At 41.3% G+C, this 17,175-nt stretch overlaps 1 protein-coding gene across 2 annotated transcripts in view; it reads right to left on the reverse strand.

The window, feature by feature from the left end:
- Nucleotides 1-17,175, reverse strand: part of TUB (TUB bipartite transcription factor) — an 86,065-nt gene that overhangs the window by 48,534 nt on the left and 20,356 nt on the right. The window lies entirely within an intron of this gene.

Genomic DNA, 17,175 nt, shown 5'->3' on the forward strand with positions numbered 1-17,175 from the left:
GTGATGGAGGTCCACGGGGTGTTAACAGTGACATTTAGCAACAAGCTCTCCAGGAAATATTTGCATGCACAGACTCAACAAATTTATTATAAACTTTACTGACACAAAGAATGTATAGCAAATAATTTACAAATACTAAGGAAATATCCAATATTCTTTACTGTAAATGCCATATAGCCAAATGATTGTCCCAGAAGTCAACCCATTCACTGAGTTTCACCTAACTCTTTATCAGTACCCAGCCTATGGCTGCAATTACAAATGAGTGTAGTTCCAACTTAATGTTGCTTGATATTTTCATTTATGTTAACAAGCAAGTTGAAAGTGAAACCACAAAGACTTCACTCCTTCACTGGTGGTCTGAGTGACTTCTTTGCAGAATAGGTTAATAGTTCGGGAATACTGGAAAAATATTTGTTTTCTGCTAGCCACGATGTAGCAGCTATAAACATATCACACTTAAAATTTAATTTGTATTAGTAATTTTTATCCCATCACTTTCTTAGGTCTGGACTATCAACAAAATAAATCAGTTCTTAATGTGCAGCACCTGTTGACTTTCCTGCTCTAACCGCCATCTCCATGGCCCATCTGTGATGTGACTGAGCACGGAGGTGGGAGGAGATGCTTGGCAGTGCACGGTCACGTGGCAGTTCAGCTACAACAGACAGGTGCAGGGAAAGGCAGTAAATTGAATAGGAAGTGGTGAGTTTTCAGTATATTACCTTTGTAAACATAATTTATTTAATATTAAATTTATACACCTTTTTTTTTGAGGGAGAGAGAAAGGGTCTTGCTCTGTAGCCCAGGCTGGAGTGCAGTGGTGTGATCTTGGCTCACTGCAGCCTCGATCTCCTAGGCTCAGGCGATCCTCCCACCTCAGCCTTCCAGTAGCTGGGACTACAGGTGTGCGCCACCGTGCCTGGCTAATTTTTGTATTATTTTTGTAGAGATGGGGGTCTCACCATGTTGCCCAGGCTGGCCTCGAACTCCTGGCCTCAAGCGATCCTCCTGCCTCGGCCTCCCAAAGTGCTGGTGTAGCAGGCCAGGTCTCACTAACACAGGCCTCCATAACAACTGTTTCAGTACTGACTAAGTGGTTAAGTTAAATATTAAAAGCTGATAGAACCATTGTCCTTATACAAAGCCTGGAATGTAACAGAAGCCCACCGAGTTTTGCCTAGGCCTTTCCTAGGCCTTAAAATGTGACAAAATAATGAAGGAATTCTTAACAGGATCTGTTTAAGATTAAACAAGTTTTATGGGGGGTCTGAAGGAACTCCCCAAGCCTCCATGGCTTAGCAGGAGACAAGATAAGGGTAATCACCTGGATCTATTTAGATTAAGTGAATTTACTGAGGCTCCAGAGGAAGGTATGGAGGACTCAGACCTTAGTTATAGTTTGAAAGAAGTTACGTGAAGCAAACACAAGTTTTAATAGCTGAATCGATCAAGCAAAAAAAAAAAAAGAAGTTAATCACTTATGTCTTTAGATGAATGCATACTTACATATAGCCTAGAAGGTATATAAGCTCTGGAAGACTGTAATTTTGAGTTGGTCTGGCGATAATTTTCAGGCCTTCTCCCTGTAACCAGTCACAGAAATAAAAACTCCCTTCTCTCCCAGTTCATCTGCATCTCGTTATTGGGCCTTGAGAATAAGCAGCCTGACCCTTGGTTTGGTCCAGGAACACTGGGATTACAGGCATGAGTCATGTGCCCGGCCAGTGTTTGATCCTTAATAATAGCTATGTTTAACAATGGGCTTAGAAACATTTCCCTTTATTGCACAATTGATTCTCACGGGCCATTTGTGGGCCTGTTCCAGGACAGTCACCCTAAATAACTGAATGGGACCCCCCCATTACTGCTGTTAGCCAGAGGACCAGTCCCCTCCTTAGCCCTCAGTCCAGCTTGTGAGCTGCCAGAGGCGGGATCCTGAGAGTCTAACAGACGCTGCTATGCGACCCAGCCAGCTTGTGTCCTCTCTGTGGGCTCCAGGTTCCTCAACTTTGAGGGGGAAAATGGTGCCTCCCAACATTTGTGAGGTGTGGGGAGAATGAAGGGCCCACTTGCCCTTCCCCCACACACCGTAGTTCACTCCCATCACTGCCCCACACACCTTACCTGACACATACCATGCACTGATTTTGGGGACATGCCTGCATACCCCTCACCCTCCCAAACCACACCACGCACAATAACATGTCACCCCATACACCACCCAGAGACAAGCTGACCTGTACATCCATCACCTCAGACACGCCACAGACAGATTTATCTCCAGCTCTACCTCACACACAGCCCCACCTACATACCCAACCACACCCCACAAAGGCTCACATGCACATATGTACCTGAAACTCCTTTGTATACTTTGTATTCACATGTACTGCACCAAATACCTTCCCCCAACCCCCAGGCATTTCACACAGAAATGGAGGCCTCACCCTGCCCAGTACACCCCACTGACACTCCAGACACCCCCCGCCTCCTCCTGCCAGCACATGTGGAGCATGCACACCACACACATGTGTCCATCATTTATCTATACTTATTGGGGGTCTGAAGGAACTCCCCAAAGCTCCATGGCTTAGCAGGAGACAAGATAAGGGTAATCACTCCTGTCACCTAGACCCACTCATGCCACCCCCACGCAGAGCTCACACACTTGAGGCATTCCCATAGGGCCCTACATTCCAGGACAGGAGACCCCAGCCAGCCCTCTGAGCCCATGCCCTGGATTAAGGAGCAATGAGAGGTATCCTGGTAGCAAGAGGTGGGAAAGCTGGGGTGTACTTCCTTGGGGTGACAGCTTGCTTCCCTGGAGATCAGACCCTGGCTTGACACACATACAGGTGTACACACAGATATGCCAGAACAGACATCCAGGCTGGAAGATGACATGGCTTGCAGGTGAGGACATTTCTACCGGCTCTCACATGTGCATTCCAATTTATGGAAATAAGTATGGGCCCACAACTATTCCCTACTCCCATGCATACACACAAACACACACACACTCCAGCCCTTGCCCCTGCCAGGCCCAAGGAGGGGCATGTGGAAAGTCAGAGGATCATAAAAGAGTCAAATCCTTAAGAAGGGGCTGTAATCAAAGACACAGAAGAGACTGTACATATCTGAATCTTCCTATATTTCTAGACTAATAAATTAAAAATCTCAACACAATGGACTTTCTAGAAAATATAAATCTCTAAACTTAAAGGAAGTAGAAAATTTGATTAGATTAATAACCACGGAAGAAACTGGAAATATTCCTGAACAGCTCCAGACAAGAAAGGTGCCAGACCGAGATGAATTTTGGGACAAGTATTTCAAATTGTTGAAAACAGACAATTATGGAGGTAGAGGAATCACTCAGCAATACACAAAAAAAGATGAGATGCAACCAACTAATTTTGCAAGGTAATCAAACCCTGATGTAAAAATCTGACTCTCCAAAAACCTAAAACTCGACTACTTAATAGCCTTACTTATTAAAAATATATTTAGCATTCTAAATAAAATATTAACAAATAAAACCTAGGAGTAAGTTGAATGAAAAATGCAACATGCGCCATATAGAGCTCATTCCATTTCCAGAACTGGAAAGATGGTTTATATATGAGTAACACTATATAATATACCACATTAATAAGCCTAATGAGAAATGTCATGTTTTTTTAACATACTAAAAAGGTCTTGAATAAAAGTCAGCACTCATTTCTTGTTAAAAGAAATTTATCAGTAAACTAAGAACAGAAGTGTAATTGACAGGATAAAGAATATAACTAAACTTTTTTTTTTTAAGATGGAGTTTTGCTCTGTCACCCATCCTGGAGTACAATGGCATGATCTCAGCTCACTGCAACCTCCGCCTCCCAGATTCAAGCAATCTTCCTGCCTCAGCCTCCTAAGTAGCTGGGATTACAGGCCCACACCACCACGCCCGGCTAATTATTGTATTTTTAGTGGAGATGGGGTTTCACCATGTTGGTCAGGTTGGTCTCTAACTCCTGACCTAGTGATCTGCCCGCCTCAGCCTCCCATAGTGCTGGGATTACAGGCATGAGCCACTGCACCCAGCCTAAACATTGTTCTATAAGTTCTAGCCAATGCAATAATTAATTTTTTTACATAATTATTAGGAAAGAAGATAAAGATAAACTGATCATTATTTGCTTATACAACTGTCTACCTAGCAAAATATAAGAAAAATAACTGAAAAACTATTAGAACTAATGAATAGGTCAGTGGCATTGATTAATACACAACTATTTATAAATAAATGGTTTTTCTAAATATCAGAAACATCCAATTTAAAAATATAATTTAAAAGGTCCTATTCACACAAGCAATAGAAAAAAAACCTATCTAGGGAAACTTCATAAGAAATGTCTTGGACATATGTGAAAACAAACTACAATTCTATTCATAATAAACTATAAATTTTTACTTATATTAACATCCTTGATAAAAGGAGATGCATCCCCTGTTCCTGTAGGAAATTGCGATTTTGTCAAATAAATTGACAGGTGTGATCCCATTCTAATCACAAATGCAGAATAGTTTTTCAACTGGACAAATTTATTCCAAAATTCATCTGGAAAAAAAAGCCAATTTTCCAAGTTAGCCAAGACAATTTTGTAACAGTAAAGGAATGAGGAGGCATTTGCCATGCCAGTTATCAAACTGTGCTATGAATCTGCAATAATTCATCTGTACTAGGAATCTGTACCAAAAACAGTTGTGTTGATGTGAGAATGACCAATGGACCAATGTGGTACAGAAATAATTCCATGTCTATAGAGGAAATTGGTTTACGATAAAGATGCCCTTTCAAAACATGAAGAAACACTGAATTATTTAGCAAGTGGCTCAGAGATCAACTTGCTATCCATTTGGGGCAAAGTAAATAAAGTTATATCTCTATTGGGGCAAATAAAGTTATATCCCTATTTTATATCACATACAAAAATAAATAACAGAGGAGTAAAGATTTATCATAAAAAAGAAAACTAGGCCAGGTGCAGTGGCTCACGTCTGTAATCCCAACACTTTGGGAGGCTGAGGCAGGTGGATCACAAGGTCAAGAGTTCAAGACCAGCCTGGCCAACATGGTGAAACCCCGTCTCTACTAAAAATACAAAAATTAGCTGGGTGTGATGGTGGGCACCTGTAATCCCAGTTACTCAGGAGGCTGAGGCAGGAGAATCACTTGAACCTGGGAGGAGGAGGTTGCAGTGAGCTGAGATTGCATCACTACACTCCAGCCTGGCAACAAGAGCAGGACTCCATCACAGAAAGAAAAGAAAAGAAAAGAAAACTATAAGTAGAAAATGTTAGAGAGTATTCTTCTAGTCATGTGCAGGGAGTGGGGAGCTTTTCTAAGCATGTTCCTAAATCCAGAAACCATAAAAGTTTATTAGGTAAAAATCACCATCTTCTATATGGCAAGAGACACTAATTGAAGTGAGTGCCAAGCTGGCGAATATGCAGTGAGTGTGGCCCTTCAGATGCTGCTGGGGACAGAGTGGACTGACAGCCTTTCTGGAAAGAAATGTGATAATATGAACATATCAAAGAACTTTAAAGAGATTCATTCTTTTTGAGCCATTAATTTCATTGCTCTGAAGCTATTCTAAGAAAACAATCATAAGAGTATAGACGTTTATGTACAAATACATTCATCATTGAGAATTTAGAAATTATGGAAATAGCCAAAATAAAGGACTGATTAAATTTCAACGAATCCAAAAGAGAGCTATTATATAGTCATTAAAAACAATATTTGTTCAATAATATTTAACAATATGGGAAAGTATGTTACATGAAAAATTTAGATGACAAAACAGTTTACACAACTTCGTTTGGATACAGGCACACACAAACATCCATAATTGCCACTTGTGAACTAACTCATACTGCACATTTTTTTCATATAACACCCGAGATTCTTTTCAAAGTAGCACCTAAGAATTTAAGCCCATTTTTTTTTTTTTTTTAGTAACAAAGAGCAAAACACAAAACAAATTAAAAAAACTTCATTTTCAGCATCCACTCTGAGACGCTCCCAACTCCACTCCCTGGGCTCCCCTCCTGACGGGTCCCAGTGGAACAACTAGTCCTGGGCATTAGATACTTGAAAGTTTCCTGTCTCACCTTGAGTTTAAGCTTTCCCTCTGTCCTAATGGTCCCACTGGTCTCTGTCTGGAGAATACTTGTGCAACTGTCTCATGAGATCACATCCCCCAAAAGGATGCAATTTTATTGTGGAACCAGTAAAAGTTAAGAGGTTGTCAAAAGCATTGGAAGAAAGAGCTAAGAGACAGGACAGCAGAAACACATTTTCTTTAAGGTCTTCTAGTTAGATGCTACTTATTATTACTATTATTATTATTATTTGAGATGGAGTCTCGCTCTGTTGCCCAGGCTGGAGTGCAGCAGTGCGATATCAGCTTACTGCAACCTCTGCCTTCCAGGTTCAAGTGATTCTCCTGCCTCAGCCTCTCAAGTAGCTGGGATTACAGGCATGCGCCACCATGCCCAGCTAATTTTTTTTGTATTTTTAGTAGAGACGGGGTTTCACCATGTTAGCCAGGATGGTCTGGATCTCTAGATCTAGTGATCCACCCACCTCGGCCTTCCAAAGTGCCAGGATTACAAGCGTGAGCCACTACTCCCAGCCTGATGCTATTTATTTTTAAAATGATAGACTTCATTGAAGGGAAAAATAAAATAGTACTTTAACCAGGACATTTTATTTATGGAAAGTTTTTTGGCCTTATTCACTTTTTAAAAAATGAATTAAGGGTTACCAAGAATGGGTGTGTAAGTAAAAGATTAAAAAGAAGTACATGAATGAAAAGATGCTCAATGTCATTATTCACCAGGAAAATGTAAAGTGAAACCACAAGACCATACACAATACACTCTCTAGAACAGCTAAAATGAAAAGACAGAGGAGACCAAGTGTTGGTGAGGATATGGGACAACTGGATTCATATCTTGCTGGTGAAAGTTACTGGTACAACCATTTTGGAAAACTTTGGCAGCATCCACTAGAATGGAACATATATTCAGCAATTCCATTCCTAGGGACATACCCCAGGGAAACACATACACACATGCACCAAAAGATATGTACAAGAATGTTCATAGCAGCACTATTCGTAACTGCCAAATACTTTAAATTTCCCAAATGCCCAACAACAGTAGAATGCATATACAAACTGCAGCAGTCACACAATGGAATAGTATACAGCAATAAATAAACTACTGTATAACTACATGCCTGACATACATGTACCTTACAAGTTAATACTGAACAAAATAAACCAGACTCGGAGAGTAGATCGTAAATTATCCCACTTATATAAATATCAAACACAGTCAAAATTAATCTATGATATTAAGAGTCGGGATCACTGCTTTGGGAGAGTGCATTTATCAGAAGAGGGCTCAACATGGGCTTCTAGGGTGCAAGCAATGTGTTTCTTGGTCTGGGTAATGTTAACATGACTGTGTTCAGCTGTGCAAATTCATCATAAGCTGTCCACTTATAATTTGTGTATTTCCATGTATACTATACATACTTCAATCAAAAGTTTAAAGATGAAAATCAAAATGTCAACAGGAATTACCTCTGGGTGTTGGGACCATAGGTCATACTATTTTTTTTCCTTACATTGTTTTATATATTCCAAATTTACTACAATGAATATGCAGTTTTTAAAAAATTAATGTGATACACACACACACACACACACACACACACCACACAATGCACCATGGTTCTAAAAGGTGCTGTGAAGGTGGCCTGGGCAAGAAGCCACTACTTCTTTTCCCGAGGAGTATCCATTGTCTCTTTCCTGGGCCTCAGCCAGTGGTCAAATCTGCTGGACATCAGAATCACCTGGAGAGCTATTTAAAATTCAGATTCTTGGGCCCTACTCCCAGTGACTCTGATTTAGTTGGTCTAGGATGACCTCCAATATGCCATTGAGTTCTAAAATACCAGGACTACACACCACAGGGTCTGAGCTGTGGAAGCCTCAGCTCTCCCTGCTGAATAGGGGTTGGGAAAACCTGCCTGGGGCACTGACAGTCCCCCTTGGGTTGGGCTGTGAAATGAAGCCTATGCCATAGGGATTGGTAGCTTCCTAGAAGGGCAAGGATTTGGAAAGCCCAAGGTAGCCTATGCTTTGGGCAGACTAGAGAAGAGAGAGGATGACAAAGTGGGTAAGAGCACAAATATGGAGTCAAATAGACTTGGGTTCAAATCCTGCTCTGCAGGAAGCTCTTTGTCTTTGAGGTTAACCACTCTGAGCCTTAGCTATACCATGGGAATCCACAGGGATTCTCTTATCTCTTTGATAGAATTATGAATATTAAATATGACAATGTATGTAAAACACTTAATACAGAGCCTGGCATGCAGTAATGTCATAATGATATGTGCTATATATAATATTATCATACTTAATTGCATATATTTAATCTTACATATAATTATACAACATTACATATTATATAGAGAAATATATTAATTGATATTGAGTATGAATAGTCCAAATTATGGAAAATCTAATGCTCTGATGATTGTCTTAAAAAATACAGCTTTCAGCCAGTCATGGTGGCTCATGCCTGTGATCCCAGCACTTTAGGAGGCCAAGTTGAGGGGACTGCTTGAGACCAGGAGTTCCAGACTGGCCTGGGCAACATAATGAGGCCCTGTCTCCACAAAAAAGAAAACAAAAAAAATTAGCTGGGTCTGGTGGCATCTTCCCACAGTCCCAGGTACTCAGTAGACAGAGGTGGGAGGATCACTTGAGCCCAGTTCTAGGCTGCAGTGAGCCATGATTGCATCAGCACATTCCAACCTGAGTGACAGAACAAGACTTCATCTCTTAAAAAAAATCTAAAATACACCTTCAACTATTGTAGTCCCTTTTACTCTTTAAATTAAAATATTCACTTTTATTCATTCACTCATGAAGTCTTTGAAAGCTTGCCTCACCAGGTGTTAACTATGTGACCTCAGGCAATTTATTTAACCACTATGTGTCTATTTTTTCACCTACAAAATGAGAATGATAATAGTACTCACTTCACAGGGTTACTGTGACTATTAAATGAGTTAACATGTGTATATGGCTTAGAACCCTGTGTGGTATAAGTCCTCAACAAATGCTGGCTATTACTATTCATTTGAAAATTATTTATTGAGTGCTCACTGTGTACATGCACTGTAGGCTGAGAACACAACAATGAAAAAAAAAAAGACACGGCCCTGCCTTCATGGTGCTTTTAATCAAATGACAGTAAAGGATATAAGTAGTTATTGAAATGGATGAGCAAATGGGACCCTTCCTAGCAGAGTTATATATTGCATGATGGCATGTCACAGTCATCAAAGACCTTCATCACATCCTATTCTAAAATCTCTTTTCAAGAAAAATGTCCTGTGATGCATCAGGCTCTTTGTGGCACAATTTCTAACCCACATGCAGGAGATGGCATGGCTGAGAAACCTAAAGCCCAGTCACCCCAAGGACCCTCCCTGGGGCTCAGGCTCCATGCAGGTTTGGATGATTCATCAGGGTTCCTTTGAAACAAGAGGTATAAAAAACAGCGAGGTCCTTAAGTCTAGCCCCTGTGCAGTAGTGCAGGCAGGCAGCACAAACTCTCAAGCCCAACACTGCCTGAATCTAGGAGGAAGGCCCTGCTGCATGCAGCCCCTCTGCTACTGGGACTCCAGGCCACTTGAGGGCAGTCGGCCTTGGATCGCATTTCCACCAGCCATGGCTCCACACCTCCATTCCTTCATCCAGTGCTCTTACAATGAGGACCTACTTTGCGCATGGCTCTCTGCTGAGGGTACTGAGACAAGCAAGATGTGTTCTTACCTCAGGGAAACCACAGCCCAGTAGTAAATTCAGATAGAATCATGATTGATATAAATTTACTAAGATTTGTGATAGAGTTTAGCACTGCATGTGATTGAGGACATCTGAGTAGGCTTCCTGGAGGAGGTGGTACCAAGTCTTGAAGGCTGATTAGAAGTTTACCAGGTGAAGACAGGAAAGAGCACTACATGTGGAAGGAGCCACAGGTGAAGCCCAGAAATGGAAAAGAGTCCGTGAGTTTGGGAGGTTGGTGCAGCTGGCAGTGGGGACAGGCAGGAGAGGAGACGATGCTGGAGAATGCAACAGGAACCAGACAGTAAAGAGCCTTTTGTCTCCACTAAGAATGCGGGGCTCTGTGCTAAAGCTTTAGAGCAAGCTTGTCCACCGCGCGGCCTGCAGGCTACATGCGGCCCAAGATGGCTTTGGGTGTGGCCCAACACAAATTTGTAAACTTTCTTAAAATATTATGAAATTTTTTGCGATTTTTAAATAAGTGAATCTGCTGTTGTTAGTGCTAGTATTTTTTATGTGTGGCCCACAACAATTCTGCATCTTCAGATGTGGTCCAGGGAAGTAAAAAAAAAATTGGATACCCCTGCTTTAGGGAATCCACTGAAAAATATTAAGTGGGGATGATATGATCCCAGCTGTGCTTTGGAAAAATGACTGGCTACAGTGTGGCCCATGGCTTGGAGTAAGATAGGCTGGAGGCAAAGAGGCAGTTTGCAGGCTGCTATATAGTCACTTAGACTGAACATCTGAGGACCTAGGTGATCTGGTGGCCAGAGAGAAAGAAAGAGATGTGCAGATTTGGGACTAACAAAGAATATGAAACGGAAATGATTTTATTTAAATATCAGGGAATGGTGAAGAAAAAGTCATGGTGGCCTTTAAGATTTGGGACTGGGTTTCCTCCAGGACATAGGAAATAGAAGGCGAGGGACAGATTGGTGAGAGAAGATGTTAGTTTGGATGCATTGAGTTTGAGGGGTCTGTGTGATATCCAGTTGGGAATATAGGGTAAGCACTTAAAATGGTGAGCCTAAAATTAAGGAGAGACTTCTGCCTTCAGTCACAATGGAGTAGCAGGGCCTAGATTTATGTTTCTGCTTTAACAATTAAAAACCAGGTGAAATAGATGAAACAGCAGTTCAGCCATTGGACAAGGGGCAGTGCAAGGCAACGATCCTGAGGAAAGAAAGCAAACAAGGTGAGCCCTGCGAATGCCCTGATTACTCCCTGGAAAGAGTTTCCAGGAGAAAGAGCTAGAGAGTGAGCAAACAAGAGATTGAGAAAGAGAAGGAGGAATGGAGGGAGGGAGGGAGGGAGAATGCACAAATGTGCTTCGGAGGCCTGCAGAGGGCTTCCCTGATCTCTGCCTGAGTACTGATCCGCACAAGTGCGTGAGAAAACGACCCAAGGCTGGGGAATGAACCACTAGAGAGAAGTAAGCAGAGCAATCTCAGAAACTCACAGAAGGCTGAGAACACTGTGAGTTCCAACAAGTCTGAGTAGAAAGACTTCCTAATACACAGAACATCAAATCAGGGAGGGTCCTCAGAGGAGCACTCTTCAGTAGTGAGGCCAACTCAGCCCTCGGCTAAGGGCTGCTCTGGACCTCCCTAACAAAGCCTAAAAGAAAACCCAGAAGGATCCAACTGATTCCTGGTTTAGGTTGAATATCCTTTATCCAAAATGCCTGGGAACAGAAGTGTTTCAGATTTTAAATTTTTTTCAAATTCTGGACTTTGTATTATACTTACTGGTTTAGTATCCCTAATCTGAAATGCTCCAATGAGCCCTTCCTTTGAGCATCATATTGGCTCTCAAAAAGTTTCAGATTTTGGAGCATTTCGGGTTTTGAATATTTGGGATACTCACTCTGCAACTTAATTGTTTGTCAGAACAAAGCCCAACATTAACTATTTAAAGGATAAAACAAAGCCCGACATTGTAAAATCCAAAACATCTATCATCTAATCAGAAATCACCCAGGCATTCAAAAAAGGAAGAGAAGAGGATGCATAACCAGAAGAAAAATCAATCACTAGTGCACACAATAAGAAACAGATATTTGGTCTTTGTCCTCAGTTCTTGACACAGAGCTTCTAAAACCCTTGGAAATTCTTGCATGATGATAGGAGCATCTTTTTTATTCTCAGTAAGACACTTTCAACCATACCTGAGTTTATTCTAATGAGGTGACTCTTAGTGGTCTCCTAGATAGCTTAATGATGGAGGCTGGCTGCCAGAGGAACCAACCGTGTGATTAGAGGATTAGAACTTGCAGTCCACCCCTAAGCCACCAGGGAAAGGAGAAGGGCTAGAGATTGAGTTCACTCACCAACGGTCAATGATTTCATCAATTGTGCCAGTGTAACAGGACCTCCATAAAACCCTAAATGACGGTTTGGAGAGTTCCCAGCAGGTAAACATATCAGGGTGCTGGGGAGGTGGCACACCTAGAGAAGTCACGGAAGCTCCATGCCATTGCAAACCTTGCCCTAGATGTCTCTTCCATTTGGCTGTTCCTGAGTTGTGTCCTTTATAATAAACCAGTAAATAGTAAATAAAGTGTCTTCCCGAGTTCTGTGAGCCATTCTAGCAAATGTTCATACCTGAGAAGGGGTCCTAGGAACCCCCAATTTATAGCTGGTTGGCCAGAAGGACAGGTGGCAACCTGGGACTTATGAAATGGGGAATTCTTGCGAGACTGAGCCCTTAACCTGTGGGGTCTGCATTAACTCCAGTTATAACAGTACCAGAATTAAACTAAATTGCAGGACTCTCAGTTGGCATCCAGAGAGTTGCCAAATTTGTTGTTGGTGTGGAAAGAAATCACACATTTAGTGTTAGAAGCATTGTGGGTAAAAACAGTACAAGTAGGAAGATACCTAGAAATGACACAGATGACAGAATTAGCAGACAAAAATGTTAAAAGAGCTATTATAAACTTACTCCATGTAAAGAAGGTAGAGGAAAATATGACTATGATGAGAAGAGAAATGAAATATGTAATTAAGATGCAAGTCAAGCTTCTAGAGATTAGAAATACAGTATCTAAAGTAAAAAATATGCTTTATGGAATTAGACACTGCAAAAAAATATCTGTGAATTCAAATACATAGGTAGAAATACTTCAAAATAAAACACAGAGAGAAAAAATGCTGAAAAATGAAAACCAGAGTATCAGTGAACTCTGGAAAAATATTAAGTAAGCTAACATACACATACTTGGAGTTTCAGGGGAAAAGGCAGAAAAAATATTAGAAGAAATAATGCCCAATGTTTTTTCAAATTTAATGAACACAACATAGCCAAGAAACTCAAAAGACATTCAGTGGAAGAAACATGAAGAAAACCATAACAAGACATCGTATAATCGATTGTTGAAAGCCAATGATAACACGAAAATCTTAAGAGCAGCCAGAAAAAGGGGGCAGATGCTCCTTCTAGACAAATGTATTCAACCTTGTATTGGAGGCTTTAGCCAAGATGATGAGGCAATAAAATGAAACAAAGGGCATCCAGATTATAAAGGAACAAGTAAAACTATCTCTACTCATACAAGACATAATCTTGTGTAATGAAAATCTAAGTTATCCACTAAAAAATTGTAACTAATAAACAAGTTCAGCAAGTTTGTAGGATACAAGATCATCATGCAAAATCAGTTATAGTTCTATACACTTGCATTAAGAAAACAATTCAATTTACAAAAGAATCAAGAATAATAATACATTGAGAAAAAGACTTTTAAAAAGATGTGCAATATTATACACTAAAAACTACAAACTTCTTTGAAAGAAATTAAAGACCTAAATAATAAATAAGACATCCTGTGTTCATGGATCAGAAGACTATGTATTATTAAGATGGCAATACACTTCAAACTGATCTACAGATTCAATCTAATCTCCATTAGAATACTGGCTGGTTTGTTTGTGCAAATTGACAAACTGATCCTAAAATTTGTAAGAAAAAATTAAGGGATACAGAATAGCCAAACAATCTTGAAAAAGAACAAAGGTGGAGAGCTCATCCTGATCTCAAAACTTACCACAAAGCTCTGTAGTCAAGGCAATGTGGTAATGGTATAAAGATAGACATATAGGTCAATGCAGTGGAATTGAGAGCCCAGAAATAAATTTACATTTATGATCAACTGATTTTCAACAGGATACCAAGACTATTCAATGGAGGTTAAATGGTTTTTTTCACCAAATGGTGCTGGGACAACTGAATATCCATATTCAAATGAATGAGCTGGGACCCCTACCTCACACCAATAACAAAATTAACTAAAAATGAATCAAAGACCTAAATGGAAGAGCCAAAACTATGAAGCTCTTAGAAGAAAACACAGGAAAAACCTTTGTAAGAAATCTTATGGTTTCTTACATATGACACCAAAAGTACAAGCAACCCAAGGAAACTAGATAAATTAGACTTCATAAAAATGTAAAATATTTTGTGTTGCAAAGGACACCATAAAGAAAGTAAAGACAAGCACAGAATAGAACAAAATATCTGCAAACCATATATCTGATAAGCATCTGCTTATATCTAGAATATATGAAGAATGCTTACAACTCAATAATAAAAAGGCAACCCAATTTAAAAAATGGACAAGAGATATAAACAGACATTTTTCCAAGGAAGATATACAAATGGTCCATAAGCACAGTGTTAGTCATCATTAGTCACCAGGGAAATGTAAGCCAAAACCACAATGAGATACTACTTCACACTCACTAGGATGACTATACTTACAATTACAGATAATAACATGTATTGGTAAGAATGTGAAAAAAACTAAGACCCTCATACACTGCTAGTGGGAATGTAAAAAGCAGCAACCACTTAGGAAAACAGTCTGACAGTTCCTCAAAAGGTTGAACATAGATCCTAGGCATATACCCAAGGAGGGAAAATATATGCTCATATAAAAATGTGGACACAAGAGTTTATATCAGCATTATTTATAATAGCTAAAATGTGGAAACACCCAAATGTTCATCAATTGATGAATGGATAAAGAAAATGTGGTTAACCCATACAATTGAATGTTATTCAGCAATAAAAAGAAATGAAGTATTGATAAATGCTATGACATAGATGAAACTAGAAAATACTATACTAAGGAAAGAAGTCAGTTACAAAAGACCAATATTACATTGTTACATTTACATGAAATGTCCAGAATAGGCGAATCTATAGAGACAGAAAATAGATGAGTGGTTGCCTAAGGCTGGGGGGTGTAGGAAGAAGGGGAGCCTGCAAATGGGCATGGGTTTTCATTGCAGGGAGTAATGAAAATGTTCTAAAATAGATGGCAGTGATGGTCATGCAACTTAAAACCTTTGAATTGTATACTAAAAATAGGCAAATTGTACGGCATATGAATTATGTCCCAAAAACTAGGTTTTTTTTTTTACCTTTCTGTAGAGGGTAATGTGAGAGCTTTGAAATAGTTGTGGAGGAACTGGAGCAGGCCCAGGTCACAGGACCGCTGGGGGCTTGCTGGAGGCTGTTGACCCTGAATTTGGACTAATGTCAGTTCATGAAGGAATTCCCCCCACCGCCTTAAACCAGGACTAAAGAAAGCAGGCAGTTACCATGTTCTAAGGTCGAGGTAGTAGACCAAGCGGCCAGATGGTGAATGGAGGGCAGCCGAAGTGACAGGCAATAGAGCTCAGATAGGACAGGAACAAGAGTTGATTCAGAGTGAGGGGAAAAACTAGGGCTCGGGGGCCTGAGGTCTCTATGAACAGACATAGTGGAGGTTCGGGAGACAGAATGCATAGGAGGTACACGAACATGAAGATTTCACACGTGGAAAGGTTTCAAACAATCCCAAGATGCCAAGTAACAGGTGGATGACAGGGAGATGACATTCTTCAAGTTGAAGACAATAAGCCAAGGTTCTCTTGCTTTGCTATAGCCCTCAGTGGCTAGGCCATTAACTTTCCCACTAATTATGACTATTCCAAACCTACAGAGATAGGCTCCTATTAGTCAGCCCTCAACCCCAAAGATGCCTGGCTCCTTGTCTCCCTGCTTACAGCCCTGTGTCACCATGGGGGAAATATCATGCTTTTTGGCACCATCTTGAATTGTGCAGTTTTACCTGATATTAAGGGATACTGGCAGAGCCTTTCAACATGAAGTAGAGAGGTACCAAATCCCAGAAACGAGCTTGCCCAGAAACCCAGTGTGGCCAAGAGTCCCTGCCAGGCAGCCATCAGCTGTAGATATACAGTCCACACTATGCCATGCTCAGAGCCTCCATTCACATAAGGCAAGGTCATAGCCAAAGGACTACTCACTCCCGAGAAGCACCCTGACTCCCACGCAGTGACGCTGGCTCCCTCACCTGCAGTGCAGAGAAAGAGCCCTGAGCAGGGGGCCTGCGTTCTAGTTCTGAGTCTACCACGAACTTGCCATGTGACCTTGGTTCAGAACCTGAGGCCTGTTTTGCCTGTTACATGAGCGGTTGGCTGTGGGATCTCAAAAACTTCTTGCAGCCTTGACAGTGGGTTCAGGAAAGAGGCTGTCATCAACTTACATCACTCAGAACACACCAGCTGCACACGCCAAAGGAGCTGAAGTCATCACAGCAGAGTCATCCCTTTGGGGTTCGCTACTCGTACCCCTCCTCCTCCTCCTGCTCCTTCCCAAGAGCCTGTGAAGTAGGCTCAAGTGATACACCCTCCCCTACACCACCATCTTTCTCTTCATGAGATTTTCTTTTTTTTTTGAGACGGAGTTTCGCTCTTGTTACCCAGGCTGAAGTGCAATGGCGCAATCTCGGCTCACTGAGATTTTCTTTAGGCTAAAAAGTCAACCTGGCTTGAGGCCGTGTGTAGGAAAGGAGAGCAACAGGGCCCCTGCCACGAAGGCCACACCCGAGACCCCTGGCTCTCCACAGAACTTTCCTTTTAGGGCACCATCGTCACAAACCCCATCAGAAACCTGGGACTGACATCCATGAGGAGGCAAAGCAGAGCCCCAGGTGCCCCCGGTTTCTCTGGCCTGGTCCCGTGGAAGGACAGGCAAACTTCCCAGGCATTGGAGACACTCAGCGGCTATTCTGCAGCTGGGGACAGGATCCTGTCATCTTGCCTCATCTGTACACAAGGCAGCACCCCTTCCTTCAAGGGGCAGTTGTTTGTGACCATCCCGTGGGCCAAGAAACATATCCTTGGGACCCCAACATGCATAAATGATAAATGAGGTCCTGGTCAGGAGCCTTAGGCAAGACCCA

Source organism: Aotus nancymaae, unplaced genomic scaffold, assembly GCF_030222135.1.
Source record: "Aotus nancymaae isolate 86718 unplaced genomic scaffold, 86718_ANA_hifiasm-v0.15.2.pri h1tg000059l, whole genome shotgun sequence".
Classification (NCBI taxonomy): Eukaryota; Metazoa; Chordata; class Mammalia; order Primates; family Aotidae; genus Aotus; species Aotus nancymaae.